At 33.2% G+C, this 16529-nt stretch overlaps 1 protein-coding gene and 1 non-coding gene across 3 annotated transcripts in view; both read left to right on the top strand.

Annotated features, from left to right (window-relative positions):
- unc-5 overlaps positions 1–16529 on the top strand; it is a 912443-nt gene that overhangs the window by 114015 nt on the left and 781899 nt on the right. The window lies entirely within an intron of this gene.
- Positions 10405–10477, top strand: TRNAK-UUU (transfer RNA lysine (anticodon UUU)). Its single transcript has one exon. It is a non-coding gene; the product is annotated as a tRNA-Lys (tRNA).

Raw genomic sequence — 16529 nt, 5'->3', positions numbered from 1 at the left:
TTAAAATAATTTCTGATCGGTTCTGTAAACAGATTTATTTTGACCCAGAATATTGCTGGCCTTACTTCCAAATCCTAAGCGATTATCCAGGCTTGGGACCGGCTGCGCTGCTTTAAAGCTACTCGAATCTTCCAACACTAAATCCTGGATCAAACAGCAATCAGTGGCAGTCTTCGCTCCAAACTTTCCAGTTCACATGCCGTGGAATAGTGCAGACTTAGCGATCTTCAGTCGGCGCGGTAAGTCCCGTCATTTGCTAAATCAATCAACGCTGTTAAAAGGAGCTGGGACGCTGGCGCGCAATATTTATATTCCTCACGCGCCATGGGAACGGCCCATCACATTTCGACACGCCAACTTGGAAACTCAACCTTTAACCTAACACTAACAGTGTTGTTCTGTATCTGTTGTTAGCAGCTTCTGAAATAATTATAATATATTATCGGCGTATAATATTCCCTCTTTTTTGATATATTGGGATTATGATGAGATTGTGTTCCCATTCTTAAGGTGTTTTTGCCTTCTACATGCAATATTAAATAACTTGAGCAGCCATGCTTGTTGTTCTTCCGTGCGTTCTCTTCAGATGTATTTAATCATTTCTGCTTTTGTGCAATTCAAGCTTTTCTGAATTGCTTTATATTTATGTTTGACTATCATTGTTTATTGGTTTCTGTTCTCTCTCTCGTTTTGATATCCAATATTCAATTTATATTTATTTTCATAGTTTTTCTGCCATTTTGTTATTATTTCGTCTGCTTCTAGTTTTTAAACTATTTATCATTCTAGTTTTAAACTATATATCAATCATTTCAGAAGAATCCATTCTTTTAGCAAAAGTTTTTTCCAAAATGTTCCTATTTCTATCTTCTATTATTATATTTCTTCTAAATTTCAAGAGTTGGATTTTTTCCCTATTTCTATTTCTTCTAATTTTCTTATTCCTGTTTTCCTTACCTGGGTATAGTGCTTACTTTCTTCATAAAATTAAAATCTTTTGCTTAGTTCCGCTGTTACCAGCCTAGGCTGTTTCTGTATTTCTCAGCGGCGGCTCGTGGCCTAAAAAAGTGGTGAAGATGAGGAAAGCTTGCCGGACCAAAAGGAGTTTTGGTACCTACGTCGCGCCCAAAACTCATTAAAAATTTGTTAAAATAAATGTATAGAGTTTAGGGTCCTAATAACTTGAAAACAGTTTTTTAGGGCACTTATACTAGATACGATTCGTTCTGCTTGCCTGGGGTATTTTAGTTCTGAACCTTGACATTTCATTGAGGGTGTTTTGGCGATTAAAACACCACGCCTGCTTAAACGGGTTGGTGAGTTTCGATTCAGCCGCCCACTCAATACTGGTTGGTCGATCATGTAAAAGAACATCCCTTTTATCTTTATTTTTCCAATACCTAAACGGAGTCTCTAATATATTACACACTAAGTCATTAATTTAGCCACCATTTAATATAGTCTTCTGCAGGTCATTATGTAGGGTAGAGTCGATGGCAAAAAGGGAATAAGTAGAAAGAGGAAATCATGGCTGCGAAATATTCGAGACTGGACAAACATGACTGTAGACGAATTATTCCACGTTGCAAAAGACAGAGAAACTTTTAGAAATGTGGTCGCCAACCTCCGTAAATGGAGACGGCATAGGAAGAAGAAGAAGAAGTCATTAATTGGATTTATGTCTGTCTAAAATTATTTTTGTCCAAACGAAATCCACGAGAACACTTTATATCCGAAATCCAAAACAAACCACAGAGAAATGCATTAATAAAGTCCACTAAACAAATAAAATTAATACTGTGACTAAACTAAACTAATAAATACTATACTATACACTATACTATATAAAAAATATCTATATAATAAACTAAATTTCAAAATATTGTCGCTGAGAGAAATTTCCGAAAAATAGGAATACCAAATACACATCCAACAGTGGGTGAAGACGAATAATATATTTATATACGGAACTGCACTCACCAGTTTTCTCAGCTATCACTAAGGACAGGCTGACGTCACGTTGCCATGGCAACCGTGAACGCTCATGTAGATGCATTTCGCATTTCAAAAATTATATTCACCTATTCCTGAATACTAAGATTCAGTACACGGCTAGTCACACTGGTCAAAACTTGACCGTCAAGTACGTACCGCTAATAAAGCTAGTTGTCTATTTAATTTTTAGATTAATTAAAAGAGAATAAATAATTGATTTCAGAATTTAGATATAATAATGTTGCTTTTATTTTTTATTTATTTGTCTCAATTTAATTATATTTTTTTGGTGAACCTCACCTTCACCTACTTCACCTGGCCGGCCGCTGCTGGTATTTCTGCATATTTTTCAGTTTAAAGGTTAATAATTCTTCGAGTTGAATCTTCTGCATACACCTTCTGTATATTTATCTTTAAAATTTACTAATCAAAAATTATTTTCTATTCAAGTTTTTTTCTACTGAAATTTCCGTACATTTCATTCCTCTACCTATTCTTCAACCCCAATCCCCAATTATTTCCTATATTCCTTTATAAAATTAGTCCATATAAACATATAAATCTTACAAATTTAATTGACTAGTTAAATAAAACATGTACTTATTATGGGAAATTAATAAATGTTGCAAGTGACATGGGTAAAAGTTTTTGCAATAATACATAATATAAAATTATATAATTTCGTGTATTTATGCCAAAAATATGGGCCGCCCCTGACGTCAGGTAGTTTTGAAGTCGCACTCGGACCGTGAGTATGGTGCCTGCTTTCTGCTTTCTGCAGATGAATGGATAACAAGTGAAAATGTACAATTAGTTCCTCCACATAACGACTTTCGAAGCTATTCTCCCAGAAAGGAGAGATAAGTGCCTTTTTGTGCGACCAGGGGGGCTTATCGCCCCACCTAATTTAATAAAACGAAATTTTCACCTCTTTAAAATGCTATGCTGGCGACAAAAAATACGCTAACGACGAATTCGGGAGTTTATTTCGCTGATTTTTGTGTTTGATAGGGTGATTTACTGGCTTTGGAGTTGATTCAGAGGGTCTAGAATCGGATAGTCAGTGACCATGAACAATTTACTTAATTAAAATTCGTTAAAAATACTAATCGGGGATAGTAGATCATTTATACCTCATGTACGTCGCAGATTATGCCCAGAGCTTTTTAAATTTCTTTTTAAAAATGTTGTATTTTCACTAGATTTAACAGAAAAATATTCCAACTGAAGCAAGAAGTTAGCAGTCTTTAATTTTGATTTATTTTACTCGATTTACAAAAGCAAAATAATCTTTTTCGTATCTCTCAGTAATCTGGGAATGTTAACAATCGATAAAACTTATTCAATAATTGCATCAATGGATTTTATAGAGCCATCGAAAAAAAAAAAACATAATTTAAGGAGGAAATTGAATCTTTTATTTCTATGGTCGATAGTTGCATAGTCACCATGTGCATGCATGTCAATTTATTTAGGCCTTTATATTTAATAGGCATTTTCGAGAAAAACTATAAAAGTTTTTATTTTCAGTATGTGAACTGAGATAAACAGCTTTTAACAATTATTTGAATAGTTTTCTATTTATAATTATGTTTTTTGTGCAAAACTATGTAGTTTCAATCACTTTACATCATTTTTTTTACAGGTAAGCGGCTCTAATCTCATTAAAGCAATCTGAGTAAGTTTTTTAATATATTTATCAATTATACAACGCCTGCTCATTCAATCTTTTCGGTATTTCATTTACATTGAGTTCTATCACTCATTGCAGAAGATTAATGCTTTTTATTTTGAGAACCATTTCCGAAGTGGAAATCGAAACGCCACATAAAATTATTTTAAAGTAAAATTGTGGCTTATTTCCAACAAAAATAATCAGTTGCATTAGGATGACACAAGAAAATAGCTTCAGAACAATATTTAGATTATTACAAACAGTCAGTTGCTAAATTCAGGTTTACTGTCAGGTAAGACAGAAATTACACTACAGAATTAGCATATTTTTGTAATTAAATCTGGATCCAGTTGGCTTGTATCTATTGTTTAATAATTAATTATTGAAAAGACCAAACTCTTCAAGTTTTGGTCAACACTTATGATCCAGTAAACACAATTTTAACATCAACACTGGTTCATTTATCTTACATGACATTAGTAGAAAGAAAAACTATATGGAGTTGGATTTATTGGAAGATTTGGAGATTACAAGGGAAACAAATGAAAACTCTCACTGTCTTAATACTCAAATTAATTTAAATTGTACTAAATTTAAACGTATTTTTAAAAACTTTATTACAGCTTCACCTCGTAGGGGACCCAGCTCGACTGCTTAGACTTCCTGCACTGAGCACATCCATATTAATTTTATAGTTATACCATTGACTGTGGCTTCAAGTGAACTACTTGGATTACACCCCATTTATATACTTTGCTTTCAATTTTGATTTTCAATTTTTAGTATTTTAATTACATAGTCAGATCTCTTTCTTTCTACATTACAGATAGTGCTTGGTAGACCATTTTATTGTAGTCAACTACCCACTGTCTAATATATTGTTTAGTCCTTTTCTTGCATTCTTACTTTAGGTCGACTTCAGTTGCTCTCAAACTAACACCTTAATTATTACAGAAATGTTTGAGTGTGAGATCTGGATTATTCAATCTACTTAAAAAATATTCTATATAATTTTATATTTCATCAGTGACCTCCTATAGTAGTGTCAGTTGGACTTTTGGTCAATACTTAGTTTCATAGAATTGTAAAAGGTGCAGATCACATATCTATGATTGTGACTGCTCATCCAAGTTGTCATTTGTCACATGTCATCCCAACATTTCCGTTAGATCAGGAGCCATTCTGTCTCCGGCTTCTGCAAGTAATGTAGCCTTTCTTAAATAATTTTAAAGTGTTTGTTTGTCCTTTTGTAGTGTAGTGTGGTGTACATTTATATGTTTATGACATTTTGTTCTTGCCGGATAGGCCGCAATTGACGAAGTCAGTCTATAAACGTTAATCACATAAAAACTCCTTTTCAACCATAAACTTCGAGTTTTTATCGAAGTTAATCAATTTCTTTGGTTATAAAAAAACGTTTCTTGGCTTATTTCAGATGCCCCTGAAGATGATCTAGGGATCGAAAGTACTTGGGCAAGATTAAATTAAACTGTGCTCGATATATGCCTTTTATCTGATCAAAGTTCATTTATTCGAGCATTCAACCTTATATTTAATTAATTATTAAATAATCCTCGTATTATTTTATTATATTATGTTTTCAAACAACATTTGAACTAACTATTTCGTATATAAAATCCACAATTTAGTGAATTATCCCATTATATTTTCCATATACTTTTTTGAATATAGTTTATCCTGTTTTATTGAATAAAATGCGGACCAGGATTTTTTATATATATATGGCCGGTCGCTAATTGGTAACATTTCACCTCGTGTTACTAAATAACGTGAATAATTTAAACGCCCCATTCTCTATAACAAATGGAATTATTTAAATAAAATATATTTCGGTTTCGTTCGACTCGGTCATTTGTTTTTGATTGATTTATAACTTAATTAATTTAAAACAAAACACGGTCTCGTCGACAGATTCGCCTAAACAATAAATCAACGTTAAATTCGATAACCACAAAAGTGTTTAAAATATATATTGTTCCGTTCAATATTTTAACAACACTTTACCTATTTGTACAATCATTATGGTGCAACCGATCAATTAGCACGGGAAAATTAAATTTATTTTTAATATTTAGAAGCTTTTTATTAGATAGTTTACTAGCCCTCGGAAAATTAAAAAATATGCTATATCAGATTGTTCTAATATTGTTTATTGTTGTGAAGGTATTTTCTTGTGTAATGAGGCATTTTATTATTATTTAATATCTTCTTGTCTTCCTTCTCATATATAGGCTCCTAAGGCCTGTTTCTTGTTCGATTTTAGCCTCCTGCACTGTGTATATTATCACACCATCTCTTCCTTGGTCTTCCAACAGTTCTTCGACCATTTGGTGATTTGTCTCGTACTGTGCATACTACTCTATTTTCTATCATTTTCTATTCGTGATGGTTCCATTCTTGTTTTCGTTCTCTTACTCATGTATTTGTGTCTTCTACATTACATACCCTTTTTATTTTCTAGCTTTTCTTTTTAAATACAAGGATTTTCCCTAATACTCTTCGCAGTATTCTTATCACTCTCGTTTTAAATAGTCGTTTCGTTTTGGATGTGTCTGGTCTCGTCTTCGCCGTGTATGTAAATATAGAACTACTTTCTGTTTTATAGATCCTTGCTTTTGTGTCTTGTCTTCGGTGCTTTTTCATCCCGACTGTATGATTAAGAGATCCCGCCGCTTTATTTCTCAAGATTTTGTTCAACATCTTCTGTAATATCTCCATAACGTTATATCTCCAAGAACGATTTCCAAACAAAGAAAGGATTACGACAAGGAGACTACTATCAACGACTCACTTTAATCTGATACTAGAAGGAACAATTAAAAAAAGCAAAATAAATATGGAGGAAACAAAAATAGCTATCAATGTATATCATTCGCAAATGATCTAACGCTAATAACAAAAAAAAGAAAGAACTAAAAAGATTAATGAACAATATAATAAGACGCAACAAATTTGGGCTTCTAATAAGCAAGGAAAAGACAAACTATTTGATAATGGGAGAAACAGATAAAGAACAAGATGACAATTTCACATTGAAAATATAAGAATGCATAATCAAAAGAGCTTCAGAATTTACTTAACTGGATGTAAAGCTAGAAGAAAAGGGGCGTGAGGAAGGGGAGATAAAAAGAAGAATAGCAAAAGAAAACAAAAAGTATGGAGCATTACGATTATTAATGAAATCCAAATATGTCTGAAAAAAAAAACAAAAATTAGAATCTGCAAAACAGTTATCAGGGATACAGCTACATATGTATGCAAAACATGGGCCCAAAAAAGTCAGAAATAGACCTTTTAGAAAGATGGAAGAGGAAAATACAAAAAAGGAATATAAGGAGGTGTGAAAATAGATCGTCAATCCAGAAGAAGGAATAATAAAGAACTTCATCATCATCATAAGTGGCTCGACAATCCGTTGTGGATCTTGGCCTGCTCACAAAGAAGTCGCCACTTCTGTCGATTTCGAGCAACTTCCCTCCATCTTCTGGCTCTTATAATCTGTAGGTCTTCTTCCACATCATCAATCCATCTCCTTCATGGTCGTCCTCTACTTCTTTTGCTCTCTGGTTTTGAAAATGTTAATCTCTTCGTGTATTAATAATCTGACATTCTAGCAATGTGTCCAGCCCATCTAAGTCTTTGCATTTTAACGAATTTCACAATATCTGGATCGGTGTATAACTGATAGCGTTCACAGTTGCATCTTCGACGCCATAGCCCATTTTCAGTTACGGTCCCAAAAATCTTTCTAAGAATTTTTCTGTCAAAAATACCAAGAAGTATTTCATCTTTTTGAGATAAGGTCCACGTTTCAGCCCCATATATCAAAACCAGTCTTATTAAGGTCTTGTATGTACTGAGCTTTATTGCACGTTTTATATTTTTATTATTTAAATGTTTCTGGAGACTGTGAACAGTTCTGTTTGCTATTTCTATGTATCTTTCGTCGCTTATCTTGTCTGTTGTGTTTACTAGCGATCCAAGATATGTGAATTCTTTGACTTGCTCAAAGGTATGGTCTCTGTTGGGTATTTCGGGGGTTTTTAGAAACCAACATATATTTGGTTTTTTCCTCGTTTACCACAAGTCCTAATTCACTTGGCGCCTTCGCAAGCCTTGTAAAATACTGCACCACATGTCTCATACTTCTTCCCATTATAACTTTATCGTCTGCGAATGCAACAATTTGCGTCGATCTATTTAAAATAGTCCCATTCATTCTAATATTTAATTGTCTGATTGCCTTTTCCGAGGCAATATTAAAGAGGAGACACGCCAGCGTGTCCGCCTATATTAGACCATTATTAATGTCAAAGAACATAGAGTTTTCTTCTTCAATTCTAACGCATGAACTACGTTTTGCATTGTTAGTTGGGTCAACTTAACTAACTTGGGCGGGATCAAAAAGTCTATCATAGCATTATATAATGCAATTCTTTTGACACTGTCATAGGCTGCTTTGAAGTTGACGAAGAGATCGTGTGTATCTATGTTATATTCTAGTAAATTTTTTAGAATGTGTATGTTCTTAAATTTGATGTGTGGTTGACTTTGTAGCAGTAAATCCGCATTGATATTGACCAACAGTATCTGAGTATAAGATTTTATACGCAGATGCTAACAGAGTAATGCCTCTATAGTTCTTACACTCTAGTTGATCGATTCCTGGGAGTTTTAGGATGCCATTTGACAGTGTTTCTCTTGTTGGGTCTTCACTGTGTAGTTGACATTGTAGATTTTGTTGATTGTCTATGTTTGTAAACTCCTCCAATGTCGTCTATATTTAGCTGTGCGCTGAAATGTTGTGCCCACCTGTTTTATCATGTAGAATTTCACCGTTAGTGTCTTTACAAATTTTTAATCTTGGTTTAAATTCTCGACGGCTATTATTTAAGGATTTGTAGTATTTCCTCGTTTCATTTTTATCGAATAAAATAAAGAGCTTAAAGAACTTTATAATGAACCAAAAATAACGCATAGAGGATAAGATATTTAGGATACACTCAAAGAATGGGAAAGGAAAGAATGCCGAAAATGGTACTATCACAGAAGCCAATACAAAAAAGAAGAAAAGGTAGACCAAGAAGATAGAACGACAGCGTATATAAAAACTTACAAAAAACTAATATTGAGAATTAGACAAAAATCAATGGAAGGAAGTGGTAAAGAAATGTATGGAAAGATTATAAGAAATTTTAAATGTACTTTATATGAATAAATGTAAATGATAATGGTAATATAAAAATAAACTTTTCAGCCCTATGCCTTTAAGGCCTGTTGAGCTTTATAAATAATTAAATACATCGAAAAGAGCACAACCCGCTCAATCAGCATTTCTTCTGAAAAAACGTTGTTCTTCTTCCGAAAAACGTTTTTTCAGAAGAAAAGCGTAAAAATGCTTTTTTAGATGTTCGTAAAAACACTTTAGTGTGAATTATCTAATTGGTTATTAGCTGTATCATTTTTTTTATCAACTTTGTTTCTTCAATTACCCGGTAAAACCGTAGGAACGCCCCTGTAAATCTCAATAATACTCCTTCTCTTAATCTAAACATGAACTTCCAAAAACAAAGTTTCCTCTCCGATTTACATTCTGTTACCCTAAGCAAACAGTCCGGATTTTTTAGAACGGCGAATAATAACAAGCGCGGATCTGTCCAAAGATCTGTCTTAGGTAATTCGATATAGTAGGAAACTGTAGTAAATAACCGTAGGTTGACTTGGAACTGGAGAGACTTAACGTAACTTTAGAAGCGATTTCAAAATTTCGAGACGAAATTCACGTCGAAAATGATGAATGCGAAATGCAAATGGCGCACGATTGATTCGTCTCGAATGACTTGGTTGATTCCTAGGAAAACACAGAGTGTTATAGGAAACTATCAGCTCGAATTGATTAATGGAGACTATTTTATCCATTTAGATACTTGGAAAAGCTATTAGTATTTTAAATGAATCTCAAGCGAACTTTTTATTTAGAAACGTTTATTCTATTGTAAGAAATTGTGTTTTAAAATCGTAGGTATATTTAGTCCACGAAAATTTTAAAATCTCATTTTAACTGGTTTTTTTTCTTCCATTTTTTCTCGTCCACACGCATAGTCTTGACTATTGACATTGTAATTCGCCTTTAAAGTGCAACAAATCGTCGGATTGTGTCTTTTAAACAACAGATTTAAGATATCCCCAAAAAAGAAGTTTAACGGTTTTAACCCAGGTGATCTCGGTGACCATTCATGTGCTCCCCTTCTACCAATCCATGTATTCGGAAATCTATTGCTGAATGGCTGTCAGATGGAAACTTCTCAAAAATATTATCACTTAAAACTGACGACATACTCGAAACTTTTTTATGCATTAAAGTTATTAATAATTATTTAAAAAAATATATTTGTCTGCACAGTCTGCAACATATTAACGAATTAACGAAAGTGACAATAGACAATAACTCTCAAATTGAAAGTTTTTAACTTTCTTAGTGTTAACTCTAATCGAGATATTGATTTGTTTATATATTGTTTATAAGTGAAAAATAACAGACATTATTTTGCATATTTTACAGTAATATACTATCATAATTAATTTCACTAAGAATATAGATAGAAACTTTATCAAACAGAACAATATTCTAAAATTATTCTTTATATTATACAACCTTGGGCTATAAATATACCGCTGAAATAATTACATGCTTGGGATTACAACATGTATCGGCCCGGGTAGCTCAGTCGGTAGAGCATTGGACTTTTAATCCAAGGGTCCAGGGTTCAAGTCCCTGCTCGGGCGAATCTTTTTTATTTTTAAAAATGACACTGTATTAATAAATTAATACAGTAACTATTCAATATTAAATATGATTGTATTTTAGTGTAAATAGACACTTTTGGGAGCTCTTCATGAACAACAAGCAGCAAGTACCGTTTTTTATTTTCCAACGTCAATCATTTTGTAATGAATGGCGGATTACACTCACTGAGAACTGAGAATAAATAAAAGTCGCCTGATTCCTGGTCAGACGTATAAGGCAGGGAGTCTGAAATCTCGATTGCACGTGACTTTAAAATAGTTGCATTCGTTTTTGAAATGTTCTCGATATGTTTGTTCATATGGGCGTTTTAAAATCAATTCTATTTCGGTTTTCGACACGAAAATAAATTACTACAATAGTAATAAATCCCAATAAATTATTAGCAATAGTCGATCTATCAAATAGACAATTAAATATGTAAAACAGTAAATATGCTAGACTCAGAGGGAGTCGTATTTTAAAATGGTCTGCTCCATGTATTTAAGTCGCTGCTAGTCCTGATTGAGTTTTTGATGCATCAGTGTAGATATATTCAGAATTTGGTTATAGGAATATTATTTCATGGTATGATTGATGTATTACTGTTGGGTTAGTGGATGTTTTGGGATAGCGAGTAAGAGATGTATTTACAATTGGTGGACTAGTTGACCAAGAGGTAAAGTTTTGGGTTGGATTTATGATTTCACTAAACTGCTCTCAGTCGTAACCACTGAATTTAATTCTTTCATGAAAAGGGAGTGTATTAATAGGTTTATTTTTGTAATTACTGATACATTTAGGTGTTACGATATTTGAATGCATGGGATTTTGATGATACACGAGTTGCATAATTTAGTGACAATTGTTGCCTTCGTAAGTGTAAAGGTAATTCGTTAGCTAATACTTGAAGGCTATTGGTTGGGCTAGTTCTAAATGCGCACAGAGCAATTCTTAGTAACGTTGATTGAATTGAGTTTAGTTTTTTTAATGTAGTTTTTTTTGGTAGTACCATAACATATTGAGCCGTAATCTAATTTGCTACGTATAAGTGATTGGTATAAGTTTAATAGGATTCTTGTATCTGCTCCCCACGTACAGTTTGAGAGAATATTCAGGAGATTAATTCTAGGTTGACATTGTTTTTGCAAGGTATGTATATGGCTTTTCCAGTTTAGGATGCAATCTAGAGTTAACCCCAGGCAAATTATTTCGTTTGTTTCTTTTATAATATGTCCATTTAAAGTTAGATTAACGTTCTTTATATTTTTCCGTTTGCTGAATATTATGTACTCTGTTTTTTCAGGAGAAAAGTTAAAACCAGTTTTAAGTGACCATTTTTTCAGCATGTGTAAAAACTTCTGTATTACTTCAGCCGCACATTCCACACTTCTGATTTTGTGGTAGATAATCAAGTCGTCTGCGTATAAATTGGCTTGAATCGGTAATCTCATTTCGTCCAAGATGTTATTTATTGCAATCAGAAACAATGTTGGGCTTAAAATGGAGCCTTGCGGAATTCCATTTTCAAGAGAGCGTGGACTAGAGTTATAACCGTTAGCTCTTACTTCAATGTGTCTATGAGTTAAGAAATTTTGTATAAAAGCTAGTGGTCACACACTAGCTCAATTTCAAATTTCTGTAGTGTTTTTAAAATGTTATATTTCCATGCAGTTTCGAAAGCTTTATTGATATCGATATAGACAGCTAGTAATTTTTGATTGTGTAGAAATGTTTCATGGATTACTTTTTGTTGTTTTGTTGTTGATCTAGGGTTTAGGATAGTCTAAACGAGTTTCGTTGCTTTTAAAAAATATACCGTGCGTTTTTAAACTTCGAGTTAGGTGTGGCAACGTCGCCCATAAATTCTTAAAGCGGTTCACACTTCGTTGTTCATGCAACACAACTAGAAAAGAGAGCTTTCGTTGTCATCTAATGCGACAGTTTGGTGCATGGCGCCTCTCTCTTTTGTACATTATGCAAAATATCCGGCATTTACATGTTGGGTGCAAAATGGGTTTTAAATGAGGATTAACATACCAAAGGTTATGCTGCTATATGCTTTTTCATACATTATTTATCTTTTAATGCCGCTCTGTGTGAATGTGCTATTTTCACTGCCGGGTACTATTAATTATTTTGTGTTAAAAGGATCATCACGTTTTGGAACAATTTTAAATAACTTATTTATGGAATCAACTTTGTATATTTGAATCAAAGACTTTGGGTCTTATAGTTAAACAAAAATTATTTATGTGTCTCTAAATGCGTTCTTTGATAAACGATTCAACACATTAATTACCTTGAGATGTCCTAGACCTGTAAACTTGTAATAACCATCTTCTTTGTTTCTTTGCTGGTATATTTAAACATTCTGGATATCCCGATGAAAGTTTATGTAATCCAAAAGTCAATAATAATTCACGTGATCTACGTGAATTATCTCCATTTATCCCTTGATCTATCTAATTACTGTGATCTTTGTCTATTGACCATAACATGTTCAATAAGACGAAGATCTCAAAATAGCATAGAGACTTTAGAAATTTGGATGTTACGAAGGCTTCTTCGAATTCTATTAACAGATCACGTCACAAACCAAGATGTACTATGACCTGCAACTAAGCGAGGACTTCCTCACTCGATGAAACAACGTAAAGATTTATACCTCCGCCAAATTCTAAGATGATATATCATAGTGTGGCAATTAGGAGTCAGATATATACATGGATTTCGAGAAATAAGGAACTTGTGTTAGCACTATCTTACAAGTAGATCTCAACGATAACAAAAGTACATGAATTATACTTTAACCCTGCACTGGTGGCGCCTCATATCGGAACACCAGTAGTGGCGCCAAGTCTGAGAGACCCAAAATTCAATAATTTAATAATTAGAAAATCAAAACAATACTGGTGTATTATCTAGCTTTATTTCTATATGAATATTATTAACAATAAAATGTAATTTGGGCCCAATAAATAATATAACCTTCCAAAATAATTAATAAACGATGGATGTTCATAAATTGTGAAAAATAAAACAAGGGTTCATGCAAATTAACTTTTATTTTTTTATTAAGGGTACAAAACATTAAAATATAAGATTTATTTGTTAAACTTGATCCTATGATTTGCACTTTCAAACATTTTGAGGGTGCAATGTACAATCAGGGCACTGAAACTGGGCATGTGTTAAACAAATAAATTTTTTGCACATTTAACAAAAATAACGAGTCTTACTGTCTTTAACGCAAAAGCTACATCGTTTTTTAATATTTAAATTTTCGGGATTACCTCTTGGAAATTCACTTGAAGTTCCAGCCACTTCTTGGCATCGGTTGCGAATAGCTGGAGAGATATTCTCCACCATGGAGCGATACTTTAGATGCTGGTCGATTAGCTATGCGGCCAACCGTTTTGTGTATATTCTACGAAGCAAATTATCATTTTGATTATTGGCCACTATATAATTTGGGAGTATATTCCAGCCACATTCATAAGTGAATAAAAAAATCACCATTGACCATCTCCGAGAATTTCGAGCTACATTACACGTGGCACAAAGTTCGTCAACGGTGTCGACCCCACATTTAGTTAAGTTATAAAACGTTATAATCTCTGGCTTCTGTTGATTCGTCTATTTGATCATTATTGTAGTTGAGACCAGTATGACATTTTTTTCCTTCTTGGGTACATAGGATACTATTGTAGTATTTTCTTGGAATCCAAACATACTTGAATAAACAAGTCGATGTTTGGTGTTTATAAACTCCAACGGTAATTATCTTTTGTTTTTTCTCACTCTACCGACATATGTCAGATTGTGATCACGACGAAGTTTTGTAATATTATAAGCTCAAAGCTATTAAACCAATTATCACACGTAAGGTTTCTTCCAGTATCCGATATTGGACCAATTAATCTCTCGACAATACTAACTGGATCATTGTTTAATTGAAAGAGTCCCTTTTGTTGTAAACCAACATATGGTTCTAGATTTAATGTATATCTAGTTTTTGCATCAACTAAGGCAAAAAATTGTAATCCATATTTGTTCGGTTTGGAAGGAATATACTGTTTAAATCCGCATCTTCAACGAAATGCCTTAAGTTTTTTATCTATAGTGCCATACTCGCTAATTGTGTAGGCATTTTCGCAATTTTTTACAAAACTTGTAAACAGTTGTCTTATAGGCGCTATCTTGTCAGACAATTTTCTTCGTCTCGAGTTTCTAAATCATCAAATCTAAGATGTCTTAACAAAAATAAAAAACGTTGCTGCGACATGGTTAACAAAACATTTCAACCTCGCTGCCATTTCGCTCCCACAACTCTTCTGTGCTTATACGATTACTTTTCAAACACCCAGCTAAATATAGCAATCCTAGTAAAGCTCTTATTTTGATTACATCAGTATTTTTCGCAGAACGGGCTCTATTATACATCTCTTTCATTTGATCTATATATTTGTTCGTACTTCCAACAATAATGTTTAAAATATCTTCGGAAAAAAACAAATTTCAACAATCAATTATGGATTTGGCATTCGTGAAACACTTTATTAAATTGGAGAGTTCTTAAAGTTTACACCGGGCAGTGTTTTTTCCAGACTGCTCCATCTTTGCCTATAAAAGTAGCAATCCGTGAAACTTTTGCTAGTATTACATCCACTTCGCAATCATTGCCATCATCCTCTTGTTCAGTATCTGAATCTGAAAAATGGTCCTCTATGTTACCTACGTCAGTTTCTACTTCCTCAAGCAATTGAAGTAGAAGTAGACGACTTTGCTCCTTTTCATAACTCATTGTGCTAAAAATAATAAATTTGACTAAGCAAAATATAAAATAATACATGTTTACATAATTGAATACATAATATCAGCAAAATTAACGAAAATAAAACAACAGTCACCTGAGTTACTTAAGTGGTGGCGCCAAGTCTAATAAAACCAAATAGGCTATAACAATAAATGGAATAGATGCAATAATAAATATTAGTAAGACACCAAGAGCACGTTCATAGTTTAAACTCCACTCTTTTTATACCGTCTAGTACGACTTGGGTCTGAGGGACTTGTAGCCACCGCTGCAGGTTTAAGTAGTTTCTGAACTAACTCTGTTCTTTAGATTATATATCCAGCCGCCAGTGGCTGTTGCAAAACTTTTTTCAAAAACTGAGAGAGCTCAGGGAAAGATATTTTAATGAAATGAGGAGGTTATTACGGAAAATGAGGCGTATTATGAGGCCTAAGGCACATCGTTTCATAAAAACGGCATACGAAATTTTTTGAGAAGAATATTGTCTTAATTTTGTGTAGTATAGTACAAACATTTGTTCATTGGTATTCACCTCGATCCTACATAAGGAAGCTAAAGAATATACCAGCGAAGCGTTGTCACCTTGTAAAGCATTGTCATTATGTAGTGTTTAGATTAAACATACACCTAACAGATGGAAAAATCGATTTACCAAGAATGATTTCAAATAAAAAATTTAGCTGATATCATTTTGAATAGAATTTTCCTAGAACGAACCGTTCACTTAAAACAGTTAAGCGACCGGCGAGCGCGCGAAATCAATTTTAAATAAAATTTGTATGAACTCGACGGTAAAAAATCGATATCTTTTGATCAGAGTCTCCTATTGACAAAAATCAAAATACGTTTTACAGATGCAGAGTGCAGCTTTTGTTGCAATCTTTGTATTTTGCCGCCAATAAAGTCAGTTTCTATAAATCTGTTCAATAAATAAGGGTTGCGAGATTTTTGCCATTTTTTTAGGATTCTCATGAGATTAGTAAAATTGATCAATTCCATTGACCGGTCGTAGTAGAAATTCCATTGTTAGAGCATATAATCTTTAAAACATCTAACATGAAATTTCGATTTTGAGTATTGGCAACAAATATGAAGAATTTGAAATTATATGCCTAAAAACCACAATTTTATTTAATATTGAATTCGCGCGCGTAATTGACATTCAAAATCGCCGGTTGCTTCAAGCGTTGTTTCTGAGAGAACGGTTCATTCTACACAAAAAGTGTTTCCCCCTA

Source organism: Diabrotica undecimpunctata, chromosome 3 (genome assembly GCF_040954645.1).
Source record: "Diabrotica undecimpunctata isolate CICGRU chromosome 3, icDiaUnde3, whole genome shotgun sequence".
Taxonomy (NCBI): domain Eukaryota; kingdom Metazoa; phylum Arthropoda; class Insecta; order Coleoptera; family Chrysomelidae; genus Diabrotica; species Diabrotica undecimpunctata.
The sequence above is the reverse complement of the archived record's forward strand: the minus strand, read 5'-3'. Positions and strand labels throughout refer to the sequence as shown.